This window comes from Stenella coeruleoalba, assembly GCF_951394435.1.
Source record: "Stenella coeruleoalba genome assembly, chromosome: 8".
Taxonomy (NCBI): Eukaryota; Metazoa; Chordata; class Mammalia; order Artiodactyla; family Delphinidae; genus Stenella; species Stenella coeruleoalba.
The window spans coordinates 37,078,464-37,106,240 of NC_137154.1; the positions used below are offsets into that span (position 1 = coordinate 37,078,464).

Genomic DNA, 27,777 nt, shown 5'->3' on the forward strand with positions numbered 1-27,777 from the left:
TTTCTTTCCTCCAATTTATTCACTTCCCACTTGGCATGGGTTCCTCTTCCGGGTAGTCCCTCCACTCCCCACCTTTAGTTTAATCACGCGATGCCCAAACTCTGGATAGAGTCTGATCAGCCAGAAAACAATAAGCAGCCCCTTTTGGAGCCTGACATTCCTACCTGCAGCATCCCCACACTCCTCTGCCTCCCCTCCCTGAACATTTGAGGCAACATCTCCCAGTGGGATCTGTGGTAGCCTGGGCACTGGGGACAAGCCTGGGCCCAGAGCCTCAGCTGGGGAAACAGGTTTGATGAGGCCCTCGCTGCCTCACTTCCGATAGCAAACAAGCCATGCCTGGGAGGACACGACCCAGTCTCACCAGCCAATGGATCTCCTGCCTTTTCTCCTCTGGTGAGAATCAGGGCACCAGCGACTATTCACTGACCGCCGTTGGGTGTGTGGCTTGGTGAGGAAAATAGAGCTGGGACACTGACTCCGTCTTCAGGGACTATGCAGCCTTGTTGGGAGAGAGGATATAGAACAGGTGGTCAGAGACGGGCCTTTACAGAGGAGATAGGGCCACAGCTAGACCTCGAAGGATGGGGGAGTATCACCTGGTGAGAAGAATAAGGCAATGCACTAGGACGGCAAGGAAAGACGCAGAGGTCAGAGGACTGAAGGTGGACCCAGTGAAGGAAAAGAAGACACTCTGGTCAGAGCAGAGACTCTCTATGCGTGAACATTGAGAGAAAATGCTGTAAAGGTAGGTTGGAACCATAGCGGGCTAGACTCTCCTCTAGGTAGGGAGCTGCCGAGGGCTCTTGAACCAAAGGAGATGATTAAAGTGGTGAGTGGTTTGGGGTCCGGGTCTGGCAAAGTTAGCGATGAATCCTGCCCTCTGCTGTGGCCCAGGATGCCCAGGGAGGGTAAAACCCTTCCCGGAAGTCATCCAGGGAACCTAGCTGGCACCTGGCTGGCCTAGTTTTAAGTCCCCTTCGGGTGATCTTTCCAATAGCCTTTCCTAGGGGGATAAAGACAGGGACAACAGTGAACTATTCAAATGAGTGACCTGGGAAGTGCTTTGAGCGGCAACAACAAAGGCTGTAATCTGGGAGCAGAACTGGCTACATCATCCCGTTGGTCCCTTGGTTACAAATTGTTAAGGATTTCAAGATGGCAACGTTAAAACAAGCCTGGGGCCCCTCTAAGCACAGAGTCCTGTGCAACTTTAGGGGCTGCACGCTCATGATGCTGGCTCTGTCTGGGGGTCAAGACGAGAGCAGGTTCTTATCCAAAAGCACACAGTGGGCTTGCAGTGGGGCTCCCACACCCAGAAGGCTCACAGTCAGTCATCTCCCTCTCTGTCCTGGACAGGTGACAGCCCAGCAATCCAGCTCAGGCAGCTTATGGCTCTTGGCCACAGGAAAAGAATAGACCAGGGACAGGAAACCTGAGTTCCAATCTTGATTTTGCTTTCAATCTGATGTAAGAATCACTTAACTTCTGGGTCTTGGTTTTATGGCCCATATTAAGTGTTCAGCAGGTATTGTTTCTCTCCCTTTCCATAAAGAAGCCCCAATTGTAGGACCTCTACCGCATGGCCTCTTGCTGGAGTATTTGAAGCAAAACACAGGTTCCAATGATGGGTCTTGAGTTGCAGAAAGAACTCAGTGAAATGCATTTGTATCTTGGAGAAAACTCCAAATACTCTTTTGCACCCCATACCTTCCAACTTCACTAGAAAAGTCATCTTTAGCCATTCTCCGCCAGAGATGTGTTTGAAGAGATTTCAGGTCTACGCTTGGCTCTTCTGCTGACTCTCTGTAGGACTGCAGGACACTGACTTCCTCTCCCTGTGCCTCAGTTTCCGCTCCTGTAAAATGTGAGAATATGACAAGGTTCTTTTCTGCTCTCAGTTCTGCATTTTCTTGAATCTGTGAAGTAACTGGTCCAGCATTGCATGATGTCATCACATGATGTTGGGATGAACTTCTCTGGCTCTGTCATTAGAAAATAAGCTCACTGAGGTCAAGAATGATTGTGATCTGTCTCTGAACCTCCAGTTCCTGGCACGGCAGTTTGCACTCAACTGAGTGTTGAATGAACAGAGACATCAATGGATGGACGAGGTCTCTGGGTGGGGGGGGGCGGGCATCAGAACAAATGAGCCACGAAGTGAAAACAGAGATATGATTAAAAGGTGAGGCCTAAGGGGAAGAAAGAGAACCAGGGCAACATTGTATGGAGGGAGATTGAGTACTGGCTGACCAACATCTTAAATAACAATACAAAGGAAACAGAAACTTTAAGGCTTAAAGAAAAAAAACACTGGATTTCATAATTAGGAGGTCAGTGGTGACTTCTGAGAGAAGCCAGGCTGCCCAAAGTTAAGGAATGGGTGGGTGATGAAGAAGTGTGAACAGCAGACATAAATGAATCAAGAAATTTTGTGGAAGAGAAAGATACAAAAGTCACAAAGCATCTGGGAAAACTGAAACAAGAAGCATCAATCGTTTATTGGTCTGTTTGCTTTGAGAAAAGGAGAACCAAAACATTTGTTAATCCAGAGGAAGGAGACAAGGAGGAAGAGACTGAAGACTTTAGAGAGTGAGAGAGGAGGCCGTTGATGGATTTATGTCCTTGAGGAGTCAGGAGAGAGAGAGAACCACGGGCACAGCTCTTTCACCCCCACTCTCTGCCACCTGCAAATGTGACAAGTGTATCAGCGGGTGCTCTAGAGGGAAGCCAGACCTCAGAAAGGGGTTGGGCAAGGTGACTTTTAAGGTGCCCTCCCACCAATTCTATGACCACCGTGTCCATCCATCCTTATTGTGCCACGTGGCCCACAAGCAGATGATGGCAGACAACGTGAAGAACATCTTTGAAATACAGTCCAGTGCCCACAGCATTCCCTGATCTACCAACAGCCCTGACTGATCAAACAGGAAATGAGCCCTTGGAGACAAACTCCACGTGTTTTGGGCTGTGGCCCAAGGAGGGAGAGTGGCCGAGTAGGAAAAACACCAGATTGGGAGTCTAGAGTCCAGATCCTGTCTCTCCTTATCACTCCTTAAGTGTCCTTGGGTACTCCCCTTCTCTGTGAGTCACAGTCTTCCCTGGAGAAACAGGAGTGTGAGATCAGTGACTGGTTTACTTCTATGTTCTCTGACTCGAGTTTTTTTACAGAGTCATCCTGAAAGAGCTGGCACTGTCTCTGAGGTTCTTGGGCAGTTCTGCACTTCGTGTGATCACCACATACAATGGGCAAAACAGGTCCCGTGAGGGTGAAGCAAATAAGTCCTCCCTGGCAATTCACACTCGTGTCACTGCAGAGCTCACAGCACTGGCACCGGCTCCAACAAGAAAACCCACATGCTTGTCAGTGACATCCTGGACCCTCCCATTTGGGCTGTGGCACCAGCATAACCGAATCATGTCTGGCGAAGGAAAGATCCTGCCTGGCTTTGTGCTAATGACACTGAAGAAAAAGTCAGTACTCTTTGGGGGACTGAATTCCTAACTGACTTCCAAGTTCTGAGTTCAGAACTAGGTTTGCCCTTTCTTGACAAATCTCCCCCAGGACTAAAGGGAGCTGATGTATCTTTGTCATCAAACACATCATGACAAATTAGTCTTTCACTAATTCATCCAAAAATGCATTGAGCAACTGCTTTGTCCATTAAAGGTATGTGAACCGATGGATGGATGGACAGAATGGATGGATGATGGGTGAGTTCACTCACCAGCTGCGCATATGAGACAGGGTTTTCTCTCTCACAAGTGACAAAAACTTAAATTTAAGTAGCTTAAGAGAGAATAAAAAAAGAAACGCATTGATTTATGTATCTGAAAACTTATCAAGAGTTTGCAAAACTTCCTCTTTACCTTGCAGCTCTGCTTTCTTCTGTGTTAGCTTCAGTTTTAGATAGTTTTTTCTCCAGTGGCCAGGCTTACCCCCAGCAGCTCCAGGCTTACATTCTTCTAGCTTTGCAACCCCAAAGGAAAGAGTGCCTTGCCTCCAGGAGTGCTAGAAAAAGTCAAGAGGATGTTCACTGGCTCAGCGTGTGTTGTGTGCTCATCCCTGGACAGATCCTGTGGCCAGGAGGGTCCAGTGCTGAGTCTGAGTCCTGGGCATACCCACAAAGTCTAGAGGTGATGTCAGCCCCAAAGAAACCCCACAGACTGAGAGTGAGGATAGAAGAGAAGAGAATGGATCCCCGGCAGGCAAAGTCCTCAGATGCCCTCTCACTGGGTAACTAAATATAAGGCAGTCCCTTTGCCACTTAGAACCTCTCACTTTCCTCCCCGGTCAACCTCAACACACAGGCTTGTGATATGAAGGCCCTTTGAGAAGGTGGGGAGTATTTTTCTCACTGGTCATTTATTAACAACCATCACAGTTCCTCCTCCCTCTTAAAGCTTTCCCCAACATCTTGGCCTCCAGACTCTTCCCTTTTCTGACCTAGGCCACTTAACATTTAGTGTCATCCAATGGGACAACTAATCATTCAGTGTATCTGGAGCAGAAACAGTACCTAGATTTTTGTCTGGCCCAACAAGAAAGAGTGCCATGAATAAGATCCTCTCTCCCCACACAGGAAACTCGCAATCTAGTCAGTGACAAATCTTGCATTGTTCTCTAATTGCTCTGTGTGGAAGTCTAATCTCCAAAACAGAACTACCGGCTCCCTGTGGGCGAGGCCAGGCCTCACCCTTCTCTCCTGTCACCCGCATCCCTCCAGGCTGTCTCACCTTGAGTGGACCAGTCATGGGGCCTTGGAGCCCCCAGCAGTGAAAGTGCTGGAAGCCTGACATGCTAAAGGACGCTCATGTTCCCAGCGGCCAGGACAGTCCTCCTCTTTGCCACCTCACACCGCACGCCCTGCTTCCCACGCCACCTCATCCTGGGCCCTCGGTCACCGCATCATAGTCACCCTCACCCCCAGCTTAACAGTGACTTCCGTCTTTGGTTCTGAAGTCACTGGAGCTGTGTGGCCCTGGCTGTCCTTTGCATCCAACCATTTCCAAGCCAAAGGGAGGAAGGATCCTTGTCTAATCTGTATCAGACCAGCCAACAGAGTGGCAGCTTCATGATCTGCTCCTGCAGTCAACAGATATGTTCTCAGCATCCACCGCTCTGTGCCCAGAACATGTGCTGGGTTAAGTGGTGAATGGCAGGCAGGGCTCTGTCCTCCAGGAACTCACACACCAGCAGGAAAGACCACTGGCCCCTCACCCAACCCTGGGAGAGGTTTTCATGCTCCCTAGTGATCCCTCCTATCCATTCATCGGAATGGGGATGAAAGGAACTTGGTACAAGTAGCCAGGTGTCTTGGTCATGGTACAGGGGAGTAGGGAGGAGAGGAATGGAGTGGCCTCATGATGGGTGACTCAAAGCGGTCCTTCTGTGTCATTTGTCAATCAGGTCCCTGGACTAAACCCAAACTCACTCTCCCTCACCTACTGCCCAGTAGGTGTTGGGGTAGCCACTGGCCACATGCTGGGGCATCTTGGCTTTGGCCTTAGCCATTTTTTTTAAATTGGGGTATAGTTGTTTTACAATGTTATATTAGTTTCTACTGTACAGCTAAGTGGAGTTCCTGTGCTATACAGCAGGTTCTCATTAGTTATCTATTTTATATATATTAGTGTATATATGTCAATCCTAATCTCCCAATTCGTCCCACCTCCTTCCCCCTTTCATGTCCATATGTTTGTTCTCTACATCTGTCTCTATTTCTGCCTTGCAAACTGATTCACCTGTACCATTTTTCTAGATACCACATATATGTGTTAATATACGATATTCACTTTTCTCTTTCTGACTTATTTCACTCTGTATGACAGTCTCTATGTCCATCCACGTCTCTACAAATGACCCAATTTCGTTCCTTTTTAGGGCTGAGTAATATTCCATTGTATATATGTGCCACATCTTCTTTATCCATTTGTCTGTCAGTGGACATTTAGGTTGCTTCCATGACCTAGCTACTGTAAATAGTGCTGCAGTGAACATTGGGGTGCATATGTCTTTTTGAATTATGGTTTTCTCTGGGTGTATGCCCAGTAGTGGGATTGCTGGATCATATGGTAATTTTATTTGTAGTTTTTTAAGGAACCTCCATACTGTTCTCCAAAGTGGCTGTATCAATTTACATTCCCACCAACAGTGCAAGAGGGTTCTCTTTTCTCCAAACCCTCACCAGCATTTATCATTTGTAGATTTTATGATGATGGCCATTCTGAATGGTGTGAGGTGATACCTCACTGTAGTTTTGATTTGCATTTCTCTAATGATCAGTGATGTTGAGCATCGTTTCATGTGCCTCTTTGGCCTTAGCCATTTGTTTAAGGCAGCCACCAGGACTCTCCTGGGAGGTGCCTGTGCCCTACTACTTACCCCAGTGTGCCCAAGTCTGCAGTGGGTACACTCGGAAAGCCTTGCTTCCCTCACATCTTTCAAATCAGCACAGGCCTGAGTGCTAGAGAGCAACTCAAAGGACAGCTCATGGACAAGTCTAAAGTGAAATAAAGCAGCCAAACTGAACTGAGCCAAACTGAACGACCCTCTCCTAGGCACACAGGAATTGATTTGTTTTTTAAAGGAGGAATATTTCCTGATCCATCTGCTCTTCACTGAGTATCCCTTGAACTCCCAAAGGTGAGGCTTTCCCTGGCAAATTTCTGCTCTTAGCGCCTTTGAACTCATAGGTGAAATTAATCCCGGGATCCCAGTCCCCTTCTCTCTCCCCCCACCTCCTCTTTCTAACATTAAAATCTGTTTCTGTCTTTCATATCCACACAGGAGGGGCAGAGCTCCACTAATGAATGTTTGAGAAGCCCTTTGAGATCCTGGATGAAAGGCACCTTATAAAATACAATAAAAAATAATAGGAGTAATTACTAGCTGGGCTAATCCCTGTAGGATAATTTGAGAGCTTTCCTCAGGCAGATTCTGAATTCATGCAGAAACACATGGATTCACGAGGCAAAACTAATTTGAGAGTTCGGGGGCCATTGCTATGCTTCTCCCATTCTAGGGTCGTGTACTAGAATCTTTCTGAAACCTGAGGTGCACTGCAGCGGGCCAGAGCTGGAAAGGATCTTTGAGATGATCTGTCTAACCTCTTTGGTGTGCAGATGATGCGGTGAGGCCCAGAGAGGCGAGGTGACCAGCTCAAAGTTGCACAGCAAGTGTGAGAGCTACAGCTCTAGAGGTCCAGTCCCTGGATACCCCAATTCGGGGGCTCCTGTTACCCCACTCTCAATCAATAACACACCCTTTCCCATCTCTGTATACTGATCACCTTCTCTTGCACAGCAGAGCATTGGAATAAGAGTCAGATAGAGCTGAGTATGAATCCTAGCGTATGAAAGACAGTAGCAGACAAGTAAGCCTCAGTTTCCTCATGCGTAAAATGGGAATAATGATGCCTTCCTATAGAGGTGCTGTGAGGAGCCAGTGAGAAGTGCACACAGGAGTACCTGGCATGGAGCACATGTTCAGTCAATGCTGCTTGAACGAATGCTCCAAGAATGAGCCTGGCAGTGCCAGGGTTTGACCTACAGTCCTTGTTTTATACAGCTATGTTCAGTCTGCATTTAATGAGCACCTACTATGTGCTGATCTCTATGCTAAGCTCTCCAGGACGCTATCTCATTCAATCATCATCACCATCCCCATGAGGCCAGCAGTGTCAAATCGAGGTTCGGGGAGGTTAGCTAACTTGTGCAAGGTCACACAGCTGAAGAGGAGGCAGGACTTGAACCCGTGCTCCCAGCCACTATGTAACACTGCCTTCCCTTACAAAAAGAGGCATGAACATTGTTGTAACCACAGTGGAACCCGCAAAGGAGTCTCTGCTGTGATACAGGAAAGGAGTGATGGAGGGGCCGGGAACAGTAGTAGCCTAACATGATCCACTGAAGCACTTTTACCTTCAAGGTTATGAAAGTAACACTCTTCTCCTTACGTCAGATTATTTCTTCTGAGCGCTGCACTGATGCAAGCCACACGATCTCCCTCAGGAAGGGCAGTTAGTAGCTATAGCTGAATTTGGAATCAAGAAATCTTGGGACTTCCCTGGCGGTTCAGTGGTTCGGAGTCTGTGCTTTTCACTGCCGAGGGCTCGGGTTCAATCCTTGGCTGGGGAACTAAGATCCCACAAGCCGTGAGGTGCAGCCAAAAAAGAAAAAAAAAAACTAGATCCGGGTCCTGGATCTGCTCCTTAGAAGCCAAGTACCTTAAGCACTCTGCCTTCAGAGTCCCGTGCTCCTGGTCTGTATAACAAGGATAACTCTTCCCACTTTACCCCTCCAAATGGGCTCTTTGGAGTCTCAAATGGGAATGAACATGGAAGTACTCTGTCAGTTGCAACCTTCTGTACGAATGTAAATCATTGCTGTTACTAGTGATAGTTTTAAGCCTTTCAATGTGATAAAGCAAGTGGCTAGGGTCCCAGGCTGGTGGTGGACTTCAGGAAGACTGACTCAACACAGCTGGCAGGCAGGGGACAATATGCATTACCGGTCTTCGAAGGACAGTTTAGTGCATTCAGAGCTCTGACCTCAGATTATTTGATTGGAAGAGGGCACTTTAGGGGCCCAGCCCTTTGAAATTCAATTGTAAACCTAATGGGTTCCATTTATTTCACGTTTCATCTTTTTCCCTGATGAGACCCAAGGTCAGAACCTGTTGTTTCACATTCTCTGCTTCTGTAAGTGTGGAAGAAACCAGCCCCTGTGAAAGGCCACTCACTGGGTGAGGCCGGCAAAGGAGGAAAGAGGCTGATGCGAGCGTTGTTAATCACTCCCGGGTGATTTCTTCATCGATGAAGACTTTCCCAAATACCACCTAGAAACTAGAATAACCAGGACTGTGCCCTTCTGAACTACCCTCCTCAGGATGGATGGCTCTGAGTCACCCTCTCCAGAGATTTCCAGGGCTGATCAAGACTGTCAGAGCTAAAGGGAACTCCCAAGTTGCCCTCTTCCAGCCTTTGGGCCTCTTGGAGAGACAGCCGTCTGACACCCCAGAGACGGGGTGCTCACTCCCTCATGTTGTTGGACACTCTCCAGCCACCATCTGCCTCCAGGTGATTCTCTCTCACTGCTCATGGGGCCTCCAGCACCACTGGTATCATGTCAACTTCAAGACACCCCTTCCCAAGACTAAATTCCCCATATTAGAGGGCAAACCAAAAGTACAACCAAAAGTGCATGGCTTTAGGCATCAGAAAGAAAGGTCTGAATTCAAACCCTGGATCAATAACTCATCAGCTGTGTGACTTTGGGAAATTTAATTAACCTCTCTGACCTTCAGTGTGCTTATCTTTAAAACAAATAATAATCATCAGTACCTTTCTGGATTGTTGTTAGGATCCAAACTAACATAGAGAACGTGCTTGCACATAGTAGGCATTCAATAAGCAGTAGTCTTTATATGGCAAGACTCATTCATTTTAGAAAACAGGTATTGAGGGTTTACTTTGTGCCAGGTGCTCTGCTGGGTGCTGCACACAGGAGAGCAGAAAAGAGGAGTGGAAAGAGAATGGGCTTTGGTGTCAAAGACCTGCGTTCTAATCCAAACTCAACCATTTACCAACCTGGTAACCTTGGACAGTGGACTGACTGAGCCTCCCTGGACCTCCCTTATCTCATCTCTGCACAGGGATGGTGTAGGTGTTAAATGAGATGATGTACATCAAGTGCTGAACCCAGGTCCTCGCTCAGCATGAATGCTGAGTAAGTGGGAGCCGCACTGCAAGATTCAGGGATGCTGAGTACGTGAAGAAGTTAATGCAAGGCCGAGTTCAGGCAGGACAGGGGATATTTTATTATGTAGAAGTTAAAGTAATCTTATTTAATGTTATGGTTCCTGACACTGTTTGGACTGTTTCCTTTGTCTACTTATTTTCCCAGGGAAATAGACTCTTGAATATAGAGGGACAAAGTCCTGTCCCTTTAGCTTTGCCGTGTTGTCTTTGAGACTAGAAGGGGGTCAAGGCTGGGGTTCAGGGCCAGCTCCATCCAGCTTCCATTCAGAGTGGAGAAACTAAGGCAGAAGATCAGTCGTGTAGGCAGGACATCAGGGAGGGGAACGGGGAAGAGGGGGCAGAAAACTCAGTAGGCACAAGGGCTCCCTGGCCCTACAAACACAGGGCAGGGACAGCACTGAGACCTCTGAGCCCATCCCTGGGGGTCATGCCCAGCTCAAGAACTGCTCAGGGCTGGGTCCATCCATCCAGGGCCTCTGTGGAGCTGAGAAAGGCAGCAGCTGACAGAGACATCACACTAATCCTAGTCTTTTTTTTTTTAATATTTTTTTTGATAAGGACCATTTTTAAAATCTTTATTGAACTTGTTGCAATATTGCTTCTGTTTCGTGTTTTCGTTTTTTGGCCGTGGGGCATGTGGAATCTTAGCTCCACAACCAGGGATGGAACTTGCACCCCCTGCACTGGAAGGCGAAGTCTTAACCACTGGGCTGCCAAGGAATTCCCAATCCTAGTCTTTCTTCATTTGAGCCACTGGACCCAGGAGAAGCCAGGGGGAAGGAAAAGAACAGTTTCATTTTGTCCCTATTCTGGAATATCCACGCAAAGTGCCTGTCCTGCTTCTGTTTCAGGTAATATGGTAAAGGAAAGCCATGCTTCTCAACCTATATAAGTCCTCTGGGGTTGTATAAAAATGTAGAGTCTAAAAAAAAAAAAAAAAAAAAAAGTAGAGTCTGATTCTGTGGGTCTGGGTGGAGCCTAAAACTCTGCATCTCTAAAGAGTTCCCAGGTGATGCTGAGGCTTCCCTGAAACTCTCTGCCTATGAAACATATCAAAATGTTAGAAAAAAATCTTTAAAAAACATATTTTTAAATCAGTGGAAGAGATTTCAAGGAAGGGGAACCTAAGGCCAGGAGTGAAGCCGGCCCCCAGTCCAAGTGGATGCATGTAAAGAAACGGTCACATTCTCTGGGGGACCCTGCACAGCCTCGTGACCTAGAACTGCTATGCGTAGAACTATGCTAGGAATGGGGGAGGGGTGACACTCAGCATTAATTCTGTACCCACGCAGGCTGGGGAGTCACACTGGAGACCCCTCCACGTAAAGCCAGGATTCAGGAAGGGCTATATCCTGAGGAAAACGGTGAGAGATAAGAACAGCAACCACACAACAAAAGAAAAACAAAAACAAGGAAAAGGGTCTGTCCCAGACTTGATTTGGGGTAGTTGGAGAAAAAAATTGTCCTCTGAGATTTGAGGGCTACTGGCTGACCCTTGCTTGACCAAGCAGGAGTCTGAAATGACATGGGAGCGTGGTCTTAAAACTCCCCTAAATTATCCTTTCAATTTCAAGTGGACCCTGGTCTATTTTATGTCCTGATGCCCAGTGGAAGCAATCACAAGTCCTCCTGCAGGAATGTACCTCAAGCCAAACCGTACAGTATTATCATAGGATTCCCCCGCAAAAGGGCCTCACAGTCCAAATCTCAACGCAACCAAGGAAACAGACCACCACGAGTGAGAGGCGGCAGAAAACAGCACTCTGTAGAATCAGACCCACAAAGACTTCAGAGATTGGGATATAGACGATTGAACGATAATGTTAATATGTTTAAAGAAATAAAAAGAAAATTAAAAGTGAGTAAAGAGTAAGAGACTATAAAAACGACCAGGAAGATTTGAAAAAATAATCAAAGTGCCTACTAATGATGATTACGTTTCCCCAGCTTCCTACATCAAAGGCAACACATTTTCTATTAGAAAAAAGTTTGGAACGTGCCCATCCCCTCCCTGGCCATTAAGTGCAGCCTGTTCACACCTGTCCTGTGTCAGCAGCCGGGAATGTTATTGCAAATATTTTTCCAGAATCATCCCTCTGCCTGGCCCATCCTGTCTTGGGCTACTCCTCCTAGCTCTGGGATTCCCCGGCTTCCTTCTCCAGTTCCCAGATCCTACTTCTGGCCCTCCTCCTTATTTAGGTGACACATCCAGACAGTCCCTGGGTCCCCTCCCAACTCCACATGAGCCCCTCTTTCACAGTGGGACCCTCGGTCCCAGTGTGAGGGGTTGCAAACGTGACGGTGCTAGCAGCGGTTATAATCTCACCCCATTCTACCACCACCGCCTGCTTACCTGTTTACAAAGCACCTTTCATGTCCGCCAGAGCACTATCGTTCTCACAAACAGAGAAGAAGGCTCACAGCCATCATCAAGTGTCTAGAAGTCAAAAGAACCAGGATACAAAATAGGACTCACTCCTGTGCTCCCATCTTGGCCCCGCGCTCGTTCTGCTGCTTCACAGCTGCCTCCACTTACAGCAATGCTCAATCACCAACCAGCGCTTTCTGCTCCCTTTTTATGTCAAACCCTTACCAGCCTTCACTGATTGATCTGAACTGACATTTCCTTAGTCTTACCCAGTTGGTTGGGAAATCTCTGCGTCATAGCCAAATATATATTTATGGTCAAGAAAATGTTAATTTAGGTTCCATCTAGCTGAAGATAATCTGTCTCTGGCTACAATCAGTGGAGACATAAGGACAAGTTGGCTCAAGTAAGAGTCAGTGAAAGCTTAGCAGAGAAGAGGTGTGGGAGTGAGCCAGGGTCCCATGCAGATTCCCTTCCCCGTCTCAAGGCGGTATCTCAAAATCCCACAGAAAAACATTTTATTTTACTCCCAGAAACATGAAAGACCATGATACATGACAGTATGGGTATATACTACAGATACTAGGCAAATTGTGAAATTTCAGTTAGCGTTCTGTTAGTTTTACTCCTGGGAGATTTTCCAGCCAGAAACTGAAAAGGAAATTTATGGGCGCCCTCTTGTGGGCGTATCTAGCACTGCAGGGCCGCCCCCAGCCACCCCTGCGCGTAGGGGGAGTTGACGGAGCCAGGCGCTGTTCTGTCTGCCTTCACAGAGTCTGCATTCTAGTGGAGCCAGGTGGGGAAAGGAGCAAGCAGGTAAATGGGCAAGATCCTTTCAGATAGTGAAAGAACATAAAATAGGGTGACGTGATAGAGAGTGCCTGGGTGGAGGGGGTCTGAGTAGGGGGTACCAGTTGTGTGTTCAGGGAAGGTGGCTAGGGGAGGGGATGGCTGAGCTCAGCCCCCAAGACAAGAAGTTACCGACCACGAGGAGATCAGAGACTAGCGTCCCAGGCAGTGCAAAGGTCTGGAGGCTGAAACGAGCTCGGAGTATCTGAGCACAGAGAAACCAGTGTGGCAGGTGACGCAGAACAAAGAGAAGACCACCGGGCAGTCAGGGCAAAGGAGGAGGCGTCTCTGGGAACACCCACCTCATGCAGGTGGGAAAACGGGGTCTGTTGTACCTTTTCAGAACATCTGATTCTCACCCCTGCATCCGCCCCCCCATACCAGGTCCTTCAGCAAATCTAACCAGCTCCGACTCAGACCGTCCACTTCCCCCCTCTCTACAGCCACCCGCAGCCCATTGTCCTCCTCTCCTACAGCAGCTTCCTAATGGATCTCCTCGCCTCCTGCAAGGCAGAAAAGTGATCTTTTACCTGTAAATGGATAGTAGCTCCCCCTTGCTTAGAACCCTTCAATGACTGTGCATTTAGAATAGACCCAACTCAGGCCGTCCTTCTCCCTCCCTCCCTCTGCTCCAGCCATAGTAGACGCTTACCTCTTTTCTGCCACAGGGCCTTTGCACTTGCGGTTCCCCACACCAAGAATGCTCTTCCCCTGGTTCTCGCCAAGTCTGGTTCCTTTTCATCCTCCAGGGCTCAGCTTAAACTTCTCAGAGAAGGCCCCAGGTTACTCCAGATCCCATCACCATGTCGATTTCCTTCATGGTACCCACCACATTGTGTGATTATTTTATTTAATCATTGTTTTCTTGCTTTTTGTCTTTTCCATCTTGGGTTTTGACCTCCACGAGGGCGGAGACTATAACACTTTTATCCACCACGGGATCTTCTGTGCCTCCGAGGTCCTGGCATTCAAGTGATATTTGTGGAATGAACAAACGAGCCCCAGGAGATGGGAGCCCATGAAGACCTTAGTGATAATGTAGCCCAGTAGCAATTTTTATTTTTAGCACAGAACCTCCTTCCAAATGAAATCTTGTACAGAACCTCCGTGCTGAGACAGCAGACGTGAGCCCTGCCCTCCTGGTTCTGTCTTTGTACCACCAAGAGCCCGGAGTGAGCTGAGGGTGCTACGGGCTCTTAAGAAATCCCCCCGCCCCGCCCCCGGTGGCTGAGTTGTCCTGAACAGCCCCTCAGCCCAGCATTTCTCTGGCTGTTGCCCCTGCTTTGATCCTTAGAACAGAAGCAGGATGGAACATGGCATTTCAGACTGTCATAAGCAATTTAGGAAGTGCTTAGAGTTAAACGTTTTGGAGGAAATTTACACTCGGAAACATATTTGGGAACCTGATGATTTACTCCTGGGGGGGCGGGTGTGAGCACGGTGGTTTTCACTTCAAAGAGCAGCGAATGATTGTGGGCTCAGGCAAACTGGGAGAATTCCCTGGAAGCCCTGTGTACCCAGGAGAGGGGGCATGGACCACCCGCTTCTGACACCAGGCAGCACAGCCCAGTGGGCCCAAATGGAGCATGAGACAGCAGAGGCTGGGCTCACAGGGCATCTGGGTGCCCTGGGAAGGGGCCTACATGTGTTGGACATCTTTTATGCCCCACTTCACATATCCTAGGCTTACCTTTTTACCTTGGCCATTGCTGTGGCAACGAGCGCTACAATAATTACACGGAGTATCTCTTGCTTTCTGATGGCTACTTATTAGCTGTGTGATCTTGGGCAAGTTGCTTAACCTCTCTGTCTCTCACGTTCATCATCTGGAAAAGGGGGGTGATAATGGTACTCCCTTCATATGGCTGTAGTGAAGATTATACGAGTTAATACATGTGAAGTGCTTGTAACAGTGCCTGGCACAGAGTACGTACTACCAAAAAGAGAGACGTTACTATTATTATTATTATTATTATTACTCTATCTAGGGCTGGGGGCTAGAGGAGAGAGATGGGCCTCCTAACTCTGAGTCTGCTAAGTTGGGGCCTGCCGTGGATGGGAGTTGACTGCAGACCTCGGGCCTATGGTTGGGAGTGGGGCAGGGGAGCACAGAAACTACCATTTCTCGAACGTGTAGAATCTCAGAAAACTCTCAGGGAGAAGATACTCTTGCTATCTCCTTTTTAGAGGTGAGGAAACCATGGTTTAGAGAGGTAGCGAGTGTTGCCCGAGGTCCCGTGGCCAGGAGTGGCTGACCAGGGCTCCAGCCAGACCCGGCGAGCCTGGACCTGGTGCCCATGGACACCGTGGGAGGCTGCAGAGACCAGAGAGGAAAGGATGTGTCCCTATCGCTCCTTGATTGGTAGCGTCCAGAGATGGTGGAGAGGTGCCTCCCAGCCGTCCAAACACAGGGGATTGCCTGTCTGGGCTGAGAGGAAGGTGGGTCCTGAACCCTGCCTGCCTGAAGTCCAACCAGAGGGCCGGGCTCTGGGGCATGAGGGTGGGGCAGAGGGGCTGTTGGAAAGAGCACTGGGCCAGGCAGGAGTCAGGAGCCGGATTTCAGGCCTGGCTTCCTGTGCAAATACCAGCACCAAAAACAGGGCCCTCCAGGCAACGGGTGCTCAATCAATATTTGCTGAACAAATGGATGAATAAACCAATGACTGAATGACGTGGTCCCTGCTCTTGGGGAGTTTCCAACCTGGAGGACAGACTCATGAATGTCATTATAGAGCAGGATGTGCTGTGTCACTTCTATGGGGTGGCTCGCAGGGGCTGCAGGAGTCAGCCGAGGAAAGCGCCCTGTGAGCCAGGATGTATTCCAAGAAGGGAACTTGACTGGGCCTAAAGGATAAAGGCGGATCCAGGTAGCAGGGAAGAGTGGCAAGCACAGAGCAATGGCAGGCCTGCACACAGAGTGCCTCTGGGGCAGCAACAGTTCAGCGTTTGAAAGGCATGTGAGAAGGTGGCTCGACACTGCACAGACCTTTATACTCTGGAACATATTCTGCTCCAGCAAGCCCCTCCCCTCCATTCTCCTAAAGCATAACTGCAAACTGCACCGTTATCTGTAAACTGGTCATGCGCCCAGCTCCCCGGTACTGGTTTCCTTTTTTTTTTTTTATAATTATTTATTTATTTTTGGCTGTGTTGGGTCCCCGTTGCTGCACGCAGGCTTTCTCTGGTTGCGGCGAGCGGGGGCTACTCTTTGTTGCGGTGCATGGGGCTTCTCATTGCCGTGGCTTCTCTTGTTGCGGAGCACAGGCTCCAGGCGCGCGGGCTTCAGTAGTTGTGGCACGTGGGCTCAGCAGTTGTGGCTCGTGGGCTCTAGAGCGTAGGCTCAGTAGTTGCGGCGCACAGGCTTAGTTGCTCTGTGGCATGTGGGATCCTCCCGGACCAGGGCTCGAACCTATGTCCCCTGCATTGGCAGGCGGATTCTTAACCACTGCACCACGAGGGAAGCCCCCCAGTACTGGTTTTCTTAAGTCTGGCCCCATATCAGGAGCTGGCGTAGTACAGAGAACTGCAGGGCCCCAGCCCCACGGGTGTCCTCCTTCCAGCAACTCCCGCCTCAGGGAGCTGCAGGCCGAGGCTGAACCCAGGCCTGGGCCTGCACCTTTGCCCTCCCCCTCCTCAGCCGCCTGCCCAACCCATCACCACGGCGTTCACACACCCCCTACCCGCCCTGCACTGGCCAAACATGGCAGAGGGAAGCCAGAGAAAACCAGACTGGCAGGCCTCACCAGGTGGCAGCCAGGCCTCACCAGGAATTTGGGGAGGAGAGGGTGACATGGGAGTCACTTGGGCTCCCTGAAGCTAGGAAGCCGTGAAGGGGAACTGCCCTCAGCGGGGACCCAAGGGCCAGGAGTCTCATTCTTTTCTTCTTACCCAGTAGCCCTGTAAGAGTCGAGAGAATTATACCAGCTATAACGACGCTTTATACCTTTAGAGGGCTTTACAGTTTACAGCCCATGTTTGCACAAGGTATCTACTCTAACAGAGATGCAGCAGCAGAAGTGGAAATGGGCTCGCCCTGAAGAGCCAGTTCGGGCCCGGTGCTCTGCCCCAGAGACTCACAGGGGAAGACGTGGCCTGAGCAGCTTCAGACCCTGCTGGCCTTGGGGACTTGAATTTCAGGACCAAGATTCAGAGGCTCTGAAGTGTGGGAAAGGAATGGGATGATAAAGATGATGGCGACGAGGATGAGCGCGTTGCTGGCAATCCTAGGGCTCTTACCATGTGCTGAGCACTCGCTCGTGTTTGAGGACCTCGAAACAACCCCATAAGCGGGCACCACCATCTCACACGTGAAGAAACTGAGGGTCAGTGAGGTTAAGCAACGTAACTGGTAGCAAAGTTAAGTTAGTAATCCTGTTAGATCCAGGATCTGAGACTGGGAATGACCATTCCAGAGGCTGATTTCATAGACACTGCCCTACACTGGCAGGAATAGCTGTCCTTACTACCATCCATGAATAACCACCCAGAAGTAACATGGGTCCCTTTGCTATCCTACTTCAAATTGGATCGCTTTCCAAACTTCATGGACGTCAGCCCCCTGCTGGCCAGTCAAGGGTGATACGAGCCCCACAATAATCATCGACTGCCACCTAGTGGCGCCATGTGGAATGTCAATTTCTTTTCTTTCCCCTCTTCATCCTATGTGATACTTCAAAAACCAGAAACCAAAATGTTAAAAGCTGACTCCTTGCTTCTCCCTGCTTCGACAGCCTAAGAAGAACTGCAGGTAGATGCTATTCCAATTTTATGAATGATGAAATGAAGACCCAAGGGAGTTAAGCAGCTTCTTAAAGGTAACACAATGAGAATTGTATATAGAAGTTAAGGGTCAGAATCATTTATTGAAAGTGTGACCCTGAGTAAGACATTTTATTATTTGTTTCTGGTGGACACCAAAAAACCCCTCTGCTACAATAACAATTTTTTCCTGGCTTTATTTAATAAGAAGTTCCTCCTTTACCCATCTAGCTCCCATGCTAGCTCTACTGTATTTCAGTTCGGTATTTGAGTGAATCTGTTTCTGGGCTGTCTTTTCTAATCTACTGGTCAATTTGTCTCTCACTAGGTTTGTACCATATAGTCTTCACTGCTACAGCTTCATAATAAAGTGCAGATCCTCTCTCCTTATGCTTCTTTTTCAGAAGCATATTGTCTATTGTTGATGCTTCTTTGTGAATTTAAAAATCAGTTTATCAAAGCTTCACATAATCCAACTGAGATTTTTATTGGAGTTGCATTGACTATATAATAGAGAAACTGAAGAGAATTCATCTTTATAATGTTAAATTTTCCTATCCATGAACATATGCTATCACTTCATTTACTTAAGTAATCCTTAATGTCATTCAAAAAATTTTTCTTAAGTTTATACATTCTTTCAGATTTTTTCCCAATTACAGTTTTGATATTATAAATGGTTCTTTCTAAAATTATGTTTTTAACATTTTTCTACAACTACAAAAATGCAATAATCATTTTTTTTTTTTTTTTTTGCGGTATGCGGGCCTCTCACCGTTGTGGCCTCTCCCGTTGTGGAGCACAGGCTCCAGATGCACAGGCTCAGCGGCCATGGCTCACGGGCCCAGCCGCTCTGCGGCATGTGGGATCTTCCCGGACCGGGGCACGAACCTGCGTCCCCTGTATCGGCAGGCGGACTCTCAACCACTGCGCCACCAGGGAAGCCCAATAATCATTTTTATAACTAAAAACTCCTGTGTACATCTTATAACCATAAATATTAATATATCATTAACTACATTTCTTCCTTTTGGTTAGTGTTTGCCTGGTGAATCTTTTTCCATTCCTTTACTTTTAATCTTTTTGTATCCTTAGGTTTTAAATTAATATCTCATAAATAGTATATAGTTGGATCTCAATAGATTGCATTAATGGTGTAAGAGAGCCAGTAAAGAAGTACGGGGGGCACTGCTGTTTACTCAGGACAGAAGATCCCAAGAAAAGACAGATCCTGCTCTCACCACAATAAATATCCATCCACCATACAAGGAATGTAGCCATGCTCAGCGATGGGCCATAGAGGGGTAAGATGGTGACAGAGCAAGGTGGCCACAGAGAGCTTGCCAGGCAGCCACAACTGGGAGCTGTGCTGTACCTCAATGATCAGGCTGAGGCTGGACACACACACACACACACACACACACACACACACACACACTGAGCTCCAGTTCTGGGCGCTCCAGTTCAAGGGAGCTGGGCAGATTACAGCTGCCCCTTCTGAAAAGAGCCACCAGTAGGAACAGACACTGAGCAGGACACACAACAGCTAATGCATTCTGGGCTTGAGTGTTAGGGTTACCAGAGCAGGAGGACGACAGAGATGCAGCACTTGTGGCTGACAGCCAGCAGGATGCTCAGGTCTAGCATGTAGGAGAAGCAGGTGGCATGGATAACAAGGGGAAGCAGTAGGAGCACAATTTTCATTCAAGACCTCATGGTTAAAGGAGAAGAGAAGCATACAGGAAAGGCGGAGGCTGTCAGCAGAGGAAAGGGATGGAGAAGCCCACTCCATCTGCCGCTTGACCACAGAAGGCAATGAGCTGAGTCAGCGAAATCCAGGCTCAAGACCCCTGGAAAGCCATCAGAAGGGGTCCTCTTTTTTTTTTTTTTTTTTGCGGTACGCAGGCCTCTCACTGCTGTGGCCTCTCCCGTCGTGGAGCACAGGCTCCGGACGCACAGGCTCAGCGGCCATGGCTCACGGGCCCAGCCGCTCTGCGGCATGTGGGATCTTCCCGGACCGGGTCACGAACCCGTGTCCCCTGCATCGGCAGGCGGACTCTCAAACACTGCGCCACCAGGGAAGCCCAAGAAGGGGTCCTCTTTATAGAGCTCCCCTAGGGTTAGAGTAGAAGCCATCAGAAGAACTCCCCTAGGGCCAGGGTGCTCAGGCAGGCTGCAGCGGCTGGGTCCACAGTCAGGGGCCTTCTATTGCTGGACATCCCTTAGAACACAAAACACCTGGAAATGCACTGGAATCTTCTTGTCACTGTCTTCACAAAGTATACAGAGGTATTTACAAACATCAGACTTACTACCATCCTTTACTCATAAACCTCTGGTCCCAACAAGTAGCTCAGGCCCAACTCCAAGCATCCGTTCCTCCAGAGTCAGCAAGGCTACTGGGAGCTACTCTCCCCAGCCCTTTCCCTTTTCCTTTGCCTCCACACGCTTGCTACCAAAGGACCAGATGCCCGCTGCCTTTGTTCTGCATGCTCAGTTTCCCTCATAGGGCCTGCCTGCACACCCTGGAGCTGACACCAACTTCAGGGAAGTGCCTGACTCTATGACTCCAGCTCTGGATCCAGCAGAAACTCTCCAGAGACCTTCCAAGTCCTGCCCCTGCTTCTCCCATGGTCCTCACACACCTCCATGGTCCCCAGACTGAGTTGTTAATGAGAAGAATGGGGCCCTAATGAGGACCGGCAGAGATAATCCCCTCAAACTGCTGAAGGTGATGTGAAGGTCTGGGAATGAGGGCATGGATAGGAGTGACATACGGAACCAGGGACAGAAAGAAGAAAAGCAGAAATAGAGGCGGGCAGAGATAAACAGAGAGGGAACAAAGACGGCAAAAGACCTAGACAGAGTCAGAGACAGGCAGACAGGGAGAACCCATCCGGTGGGCAACGGTATGGGCAAAGAGTCATCACCTTGATAGCGACACAAGAGGCTCCTTGGTCACATGGCCACCAGGTCAGTCAGAGCAGCAGTTTGGCTGCTGACCGACCCGGGGTCGGTCCTAGTGCCTCCAGCGGTCAGTGATCGCATCCTCAGACAGTGCCCCTTTTCTGAAAAAGGTGAGATTATCAGTGCAATTCCCTCCCCAGCAAGATCACCCAAAGGTGAAGCAGTCAAAGGGAGGGCTTTGTGGCGAGGCGGAGGGGGCAGCGCCAGCCCCAGGGAGGAGCCTGCAGTTCTGTTCCCTGCTCTGTGTCTCACCTTGACGTGGCACATGCCCTCCCTGACTCTCAGTTTCCCCAAATGCAGTGTGGCCGCTAATATCCCCTCCACCTGTGAGATCTGGGCACCTGTGAGCCTTGGCGAGAAACTGATGGAGTGAAAGAAACAAATGCGGGTCAGCACAATGCGGGGAGCTTCAGGAAAGAAAGGAACACCAATGCCTTTCACAGCACAGAGGTTGCTAGCACTGAATTGAATACGACCAGATCAAACAGGAAAAATCAGCCAGAGTTGTACTCAGTTAATCCAAGCCTACCGACTACGCACACACGTGTGTCCAGAATGGAACTTTTAACAGGCACTGGGATTTCTGTCTGTGATGCTCACTCCTTATAATCAGTGCCTGCCACAGTGCCCTGTACAAAGCAGCCATTCAAGAAATATTTGTGAATGAATTTATGTGATGCTTGGAGGAAAAAGAAATTCCAACGAGGAAAACTAGAGCATTGGTTGTCCCAAGTTTTTCATTCCCAGAATCCCCCCAGACCATGCTCCCTGACAGCAGATCTGAACAGCTGACAGATGGAAGGACACAGTATGAAGGACCAGAGAGGAGCTGGCTCTCCCCACTCAGATGAACCTGGCCGCGGGCTTCCCTGACCACTCAGCTGCTAGGAGCCCTGGAACTCCTGCCTCCAGGATCCTCTGACTTTCTGAGGAGCCCTTGTCCGAACAAGAGCAGATTGACCTAAATGACAAAGGATGGGAAGAAAGGAATTCAATAAGCCTTCTTTCTCCTCTACTCCAGTAGAAAGTCAGCTCAGAACTGCCTTGAAGCAGGAGGTCCTTCCTGGAGCCCCTGACTCTGTAGTAAACTTCTGGTCCTCTGGCTGGGAGAGCCCTGGAGAAGCTGCTGCCTTATCTGGTGTTGCCAAGAATCTGAGAAGCCGTGTGATTTCCTATTCAAGGATCATGGTTGCTCTCACAAGGGAGGCTCCGACCTCTTGCCCTCCTCAGCTCTCCCCAGCTTAACTCCTCTTTCCCTCGCTGAAGTCATATAACTGTTTCTCCTTCCAACCAACCAGTTCAGACTAACTTTGATCCAGTCCTCCAGCACCCCATGGCAGGGCCACCATAGATCAACCGTCATTCTGATTACGCACCCTTAGTCTTCCATCCCTGGTCAAGAAGAGACAAGAGGGACTTCCCTGTTGGTTCAGTGGTTAAGACTCTGTGCTCTCAACACAGGGGGCACGGTTTCGATCCCTGAGCAGGGAACTAACATTCTGCATGCCGCACCACACAGCCAAAAAAATAAAATAAAATAAGGCTACAATCTGTTAAAAAAAAAAAGAAGAAGAAGAAGAGACAAGAGATTGGTGAAGCCCATTTTCCAAAGGGGTTTTTATAGGAAGGATCCTGCAACCCAGGGACCTTTCTGTCCCCACCTCCAACCCCAGCAATATTCTGCTTCCACTTTCCTGGACCCCCCCGTGACTCTCCATGTCACTGTGGCCTGCTCCCCCACTCTCTCAATACACTGCTTCCCAAATAGTACAGGTATTGGGAAACTAATCTAAGTCAACTACAGGTACATTGTATTTCCCACAAGGGTTGGGCTTCTTAACTGTTGGGTACATTTTAAAGTGGACTTTAACCTGTCAAGTTTTCTTTGCCTTCATTTTGTTTTGCTCTTCTATTGGCAGATGTTTCTCACAGTGAAGCTTTAAAAGTTCTCTGCCCAGAATGACTTCCCAACCTTCACCTCTCCAAGTCATCTATTCAATCACTAATTCACTCATGCTTGCAGACACAAGTGTATGCACTTCAAAAAAAAATTGCTGAGCATGAGGTCAGGCACTATCCCAGGCCCTGGGACTCAAAGACATGTTCGTTATTCTCAAAGAGCTCATGGTGCAGTGGGAGAGAAATCATGTCCTCAGATGCTTAAAGTACTGTGTGATAAATGCTTTGATATGGACACATGTATGGCTGTGTGAGCAAAGGAAAGGCCCAAATGAAATTCATTTTGGCAAAAATGGGACATTGGTTCAAATAACTCAGTGTCTGCAAGAGAACCTGGCTCCAGGCATAGTAGGATCCAAGTTCAAATGACATCATCAGGATACTCCCCCTCTCCTGGTTTCATTGCACCTGCTTGGCTTTCAGTGGCTGGTGATAACTGCACGGAGTGGAATGAGAAGAGACCCAGATCGCGATGAGCCACCACCCCTTCCAAAATATGTACCTGTGCAAGCTCATGTAGTAAAATCAGCTACACACACACACACACACACACACACACACACACCCTCCCCGCAACACATACTCCCCCAACAAAACTGTCCTCTACAGGGACTTTCTAAATGACACTGCCCTGCATTCTCAATTCTAATGGAAAGAATTCATAACAAAATTTGGGGCCACGGAGAGGAGCCTACGTTGATGAGAATATCACAATGATGAGAAGGGGAGCCTCCAGGAACCATAAAGGACCTAATGAATGACAGTCATCCTGGGATCAAGTTTGGCCTCAGAGAGATCCCCATTTGAGGTCTCCACTCTCTTTGGAACAAAACAAATCCAAGGAGAAGGGAGGGTACATGAAGGAAAGAAAGAAGCCTCCACACATACCAGGGATTTCATTTTAGATTCATCACAGCTGGAAAGCATCTCATTTTAAGGATAAGGAACTATGACAAAACAGGTTCCACAATTAATAATTATCGAACTGGAAATATATTACATATTACAAAACAGCATAAATAGTTGTATGCTTTGTATGCATGTATCATAGTATTCATGCAGTTGTTTCCATGTGACGAGAGATTTATAGTTTCATCTATATTCTATATATTCTCCTCCCAGCAGCCTGAGAGACTCTTCTGAAGTGCAGAGCTGATCAAGTTACTTCCTTGCTTAAATTCCTTAAATGGACCCCTTTGCTCTCAGAAGGAAACTCGTATTTCCTAGTATGACTACTACAAGCCCTGCATGATCTAGCAAGGGTAGAAGATAAAGTTTTAGGACAACCCAAAAGTGGGAAGTCTAACAGGGGTGCCCCATGAAAAATTGAGATCTCAAAGACTAAACCTTGGTGTAGTTTTCATTAGTGAGAAATAAAACCACCAAGAAATTGACCAAGCTTGGATGTAGGTGAAGAGAAATTTTCTCTTGAGAATTTGTAGCCACAAGACACACTGTGGTCCAAACTCACACAACCTGTTGTCTCCCTAAAAATTCAAATGACAGATGAGGTTTCTGGGGACATCCTGATAGACGAGAGCCATGTTGGGAAGTTTCCCGAGTCAATCAGCAAAAAAAACCCCACAAGTCTTCTCTAGAAGAACTCAACTATAATTCAGACCTCAAGGAATTCCCACAAATAAAGTCCCAAGGAAAGTGAGCATCTGACAGCCTAAAATTACAAATACACAAAGAAACAAGGCACCATATGAAAAGATAGAAGAAACAATAGACAGTAAAATCAGACATAGATAGACTTTGGCACTGGAATTTTCAGATGGAGAATTATAGTATTGCTATGCTTAAATAGGGTTAAAGACATAAAAGAGAATTGACAATGTGAGTCAGCATCAAGACCAAGCCAAAGCTGCCCCAGCAAATTTAAAAACAAAATCTCAAGTAGAACTTCTAGAAATTAATAATATAAAAATTGAATTTAAAATTCAGTGGATGAGTTAAACAGAAGATTAGACACAGTGGAAAAGAGACCAGAAACTTAGAAGATCCATCTGTAGAAATTACCCAGAAAGCTGCCTAGGAGCCAGAGAGATGGAAAATAAGAAAAAGGTGTTAAGGGATATAGAGAGTAGAAAGAGAAACACTAACATATGTTGAATGAAACTTCTAGAAAGAGATAATAATAAAAATGATCACAGGAGCCAATAAGTATATAGTACTTACCATGTGTCCCTGTTCTGAACTATTACATAATTAACTCACTAATGTTCACAACAAACCTATAGGTAGGTCATAATGTCATCCCCGTTTTTTTTTTTTTTTTTTTTTTTTTGCGGTACGCAGGCCTCTCACTGCTGTGGCCTCTCCCGTTGCGGAGCACAGGCTCCGGACGCGCCGGCTCAGCGGCCATGGCTCACGGGCCCAGCCGCTCCACGGCATGTGGGATCTTCCCGGACCGGGGCACGAAGCCGTGTCCCCTGCATCGGAAGGCGGACTCTCAACCACTGCTCCACCAGGGAAGCCCTCATTATGTTTTAATTTGAATTTCCCAAATGACTTATGAAATTGAGCATATTTTCATATGCTTATTGGCTACTTGTTTTTCTTTGAAGTGTCTGTTTACCTTTTGCCTGTTTTCATTCTTTCCCTTTTTCATTATTTATTTGTAGGAGTTTTTATGTGCTAAATATAAGTACTTCGTGAGTTATGTGTATTATAAATATTCATCTAGTTGGTGGTTTGCCTATTCATTTTTAATAGATTTTCTATTTTAAAGCACTTTTAGATTTATAGAAAAATTTTGCAGAAAATACAGGGGGTTCCCATATACTCCCTCTCCCCATCCCCACTCCACTACACAGGTTTTCCTGTTACTAACATTTTCCATTAATATGGCACATCTATTGAAACTGATGAACCGATATTGACACATTATTATAAGCTGAATTCCATAGTTTACATTAGGGTTCAATCTTTGTGTTGTAAAGTTCAATGGTTTTGACAAATGCAGAATATCATGCATCTACCATGACAATATCATATAGAATACTTTCTCTGTCCCCAAAATGAATTGAATACGTAGCATATTAATCACAGTTATTTAAAATTCCCAGTCTGATAATTCCAAATATCTCAGCCATATTCTAAATTCTTATATGGAGAATCTTATGTGGGGAATCATATCTTACATGGGGGATCAATTGATCCTGTTGTTAATACTGATAAATTAAAAATTAGAAATATAAGTTTACTATTCAAATCTATAACCACTACTGATAGAATTTAGAAAAAAAAACTAAAACAAGTTGTTTCTTCTGGAGAATAGGATTCAGGAAGACTTTTACTTTTACCATTTAATTGAAACTGGCAAGAAATTGTAAACCTGTATGCGTTACTACTATGATGAAGAGAAAGGGTGGGACAGGCCATGGAGAACCTTGAATGAGGAAGGAGGGTGTGCTTTATTCTTGGCATGGCTGTCCAAACACACAGTTGGGCAGCAAAAGGCTCCACAACAACAATCCCTTGCAGGGACCAGCACTGAACGTGGTGGGGATGGGCAAAGGCTGAGAGATAGGAGAAGAGCTGGACCAAATGTTGAGAAACATCTCATGAGGGATCATGACTCAGAGAACTCCACACGCTCATTTGCCAGCAGGTCTCTCTACAGGAAATCACAGGGATTGTGCAGTATCTTGATAAGTCTCACCCGGGCACCAGGCTTCACCCCTGCCCCTGCTGGCACCTCTCCAAGGCAGAGAAGCATCCTCTAGAGATTGTCAATCCCACGAGACTTTTCCCTACATCATGGGTCAGCATGTCACCTCCAGCAACAAGAATGGAGGAAAGGTACATTTATCAAATATTTATTTCCAAAGCCAGCGTTGGGTTTTTCCTCTTAGTACCCATTCACATAACTCCACCTGGGGGTGGAGTATTCAGGAAGCCACAGGGGCTGCAACAGGAAAAGGCAGGAGACAGGAAGCTCCCTCCTGGCAATTCTGGGTGCTGTCAGCCTCAGCCATGAAGATCTGAACTGATGAACCAACACTGTTTATTAGACTTTATCCCTACTCTCCCCTGCTTCTCAATCATTCAAATGTGCTATCATGGTGAGAAATCTGCTGCTGTCCTTAATTCAGGGAGCAAGATAGGGCACATGCATGCATCCCAAAGCTAAAGTGATGTGAATAATCCAGTCATCTGTTTTACTTCCTTTTCAAATGTTCTTTTCCTTTCTGTATCTCTCGGGCTCCCAGCAGGAAACAGATGGCCGAATATGTAATGATTAAAAAGAGTTTAATTAAAGGACAATTTACTAATATGAGCAGATGAGGGAAAGTTACATGGGATGATGACCTCTCCCCACGGAGGAAAGTAACAGAAGGGAGCCGTAGCATCACTAGGCTTGAAAGACAAGGGAAGGAGAAGTTACTAGAACTCAGGGAGGGCTCTGGGCTGTAGCTGTAGTTGTCACTGTGGCTGTAGGAAAGGGCCACCAGACAGGGGCTACATCCCTGTACGTAGAGTCACATCATCACAGCCTGGCAGGAGAAAGCCAGGAAGCTAAAAAAAATCCCCAAATCGCTCTCCTCCTGCCTTCCCATCACTGTTAGTGTCTCCCTTCCACTGAAAGCAACCAGGAGCCAGAGGGAAAGGGAGGCCATCATGAGACACAGAGAGATCTCCCAGGATATAGAGAAGGAAACAGAAGATGTAAATGAGAGTTCATGGCAAATGGAGAAAATCCACCTCATCTTACAGCCTCATCATAGTTGGTATTTCCTGGGACCTTCTCTGTCTCATTGTGATTGGATCAATCTCTCATTGTGTCTCCTCAGTTTGTTTCTTTGTTTGTTGGTACCTCTATCTGTGTCACTTCTTTGGAATAATCTCTCACTATCATCATAAATGCCTTGAGAATGGAATGCAGATATTCTTTAAAGAGGAAGGAGTACACAGGGACTTATAAGTATTTTCAGTTTGTGATTTGAGCTTCTCTAGAAAGAAATTCATTATAAGATTGACTTAAGAGAGAAGTTACTAGGACTGGACTGGTGCTTCCAAGGCCTTAGACACCAAGGCTCTTTTAAATTGCTGCTCCCATCTGCAGAGAGGTGTAGAGAGGTGACTTTGTCCCCGACGTCCTGCGTAGCT

The 27,777-nt window shown here is 47.4% G+C and overlaps 1 protein-coding gene across 8 annotated transcripts in view; it reads right to left on the reverse strand.

Annotated features, from left to right (window-relative positions):
• ZDHHC13 (zDHHC palmitoyltransferase 13) overlaps nucleotides 1–27,777 on the reverse strand; it is a 189,830-nt gene that overhangs the window by 79,997 nt on the left and 82,056 nt on the right. For 5 of the 8 annotated variants that reach the window (XM_079930296.1, XM_079930297.1, XM_079930295.1 and 2 more), the window contains exon 3: nucleotides 1,711–1,858. The exons of the other annotated variants lie outside the window; for them this stretch is intronic. The gene's annotated coding sequence lies outside the window, so the exon portion shown is untranslated. The remainder of the gene's footprint in view (nucleotides 1–1,710; nucleotides 1,859–27,777) is intronic. 8 annotated transcript variants of the gene reach the window in all.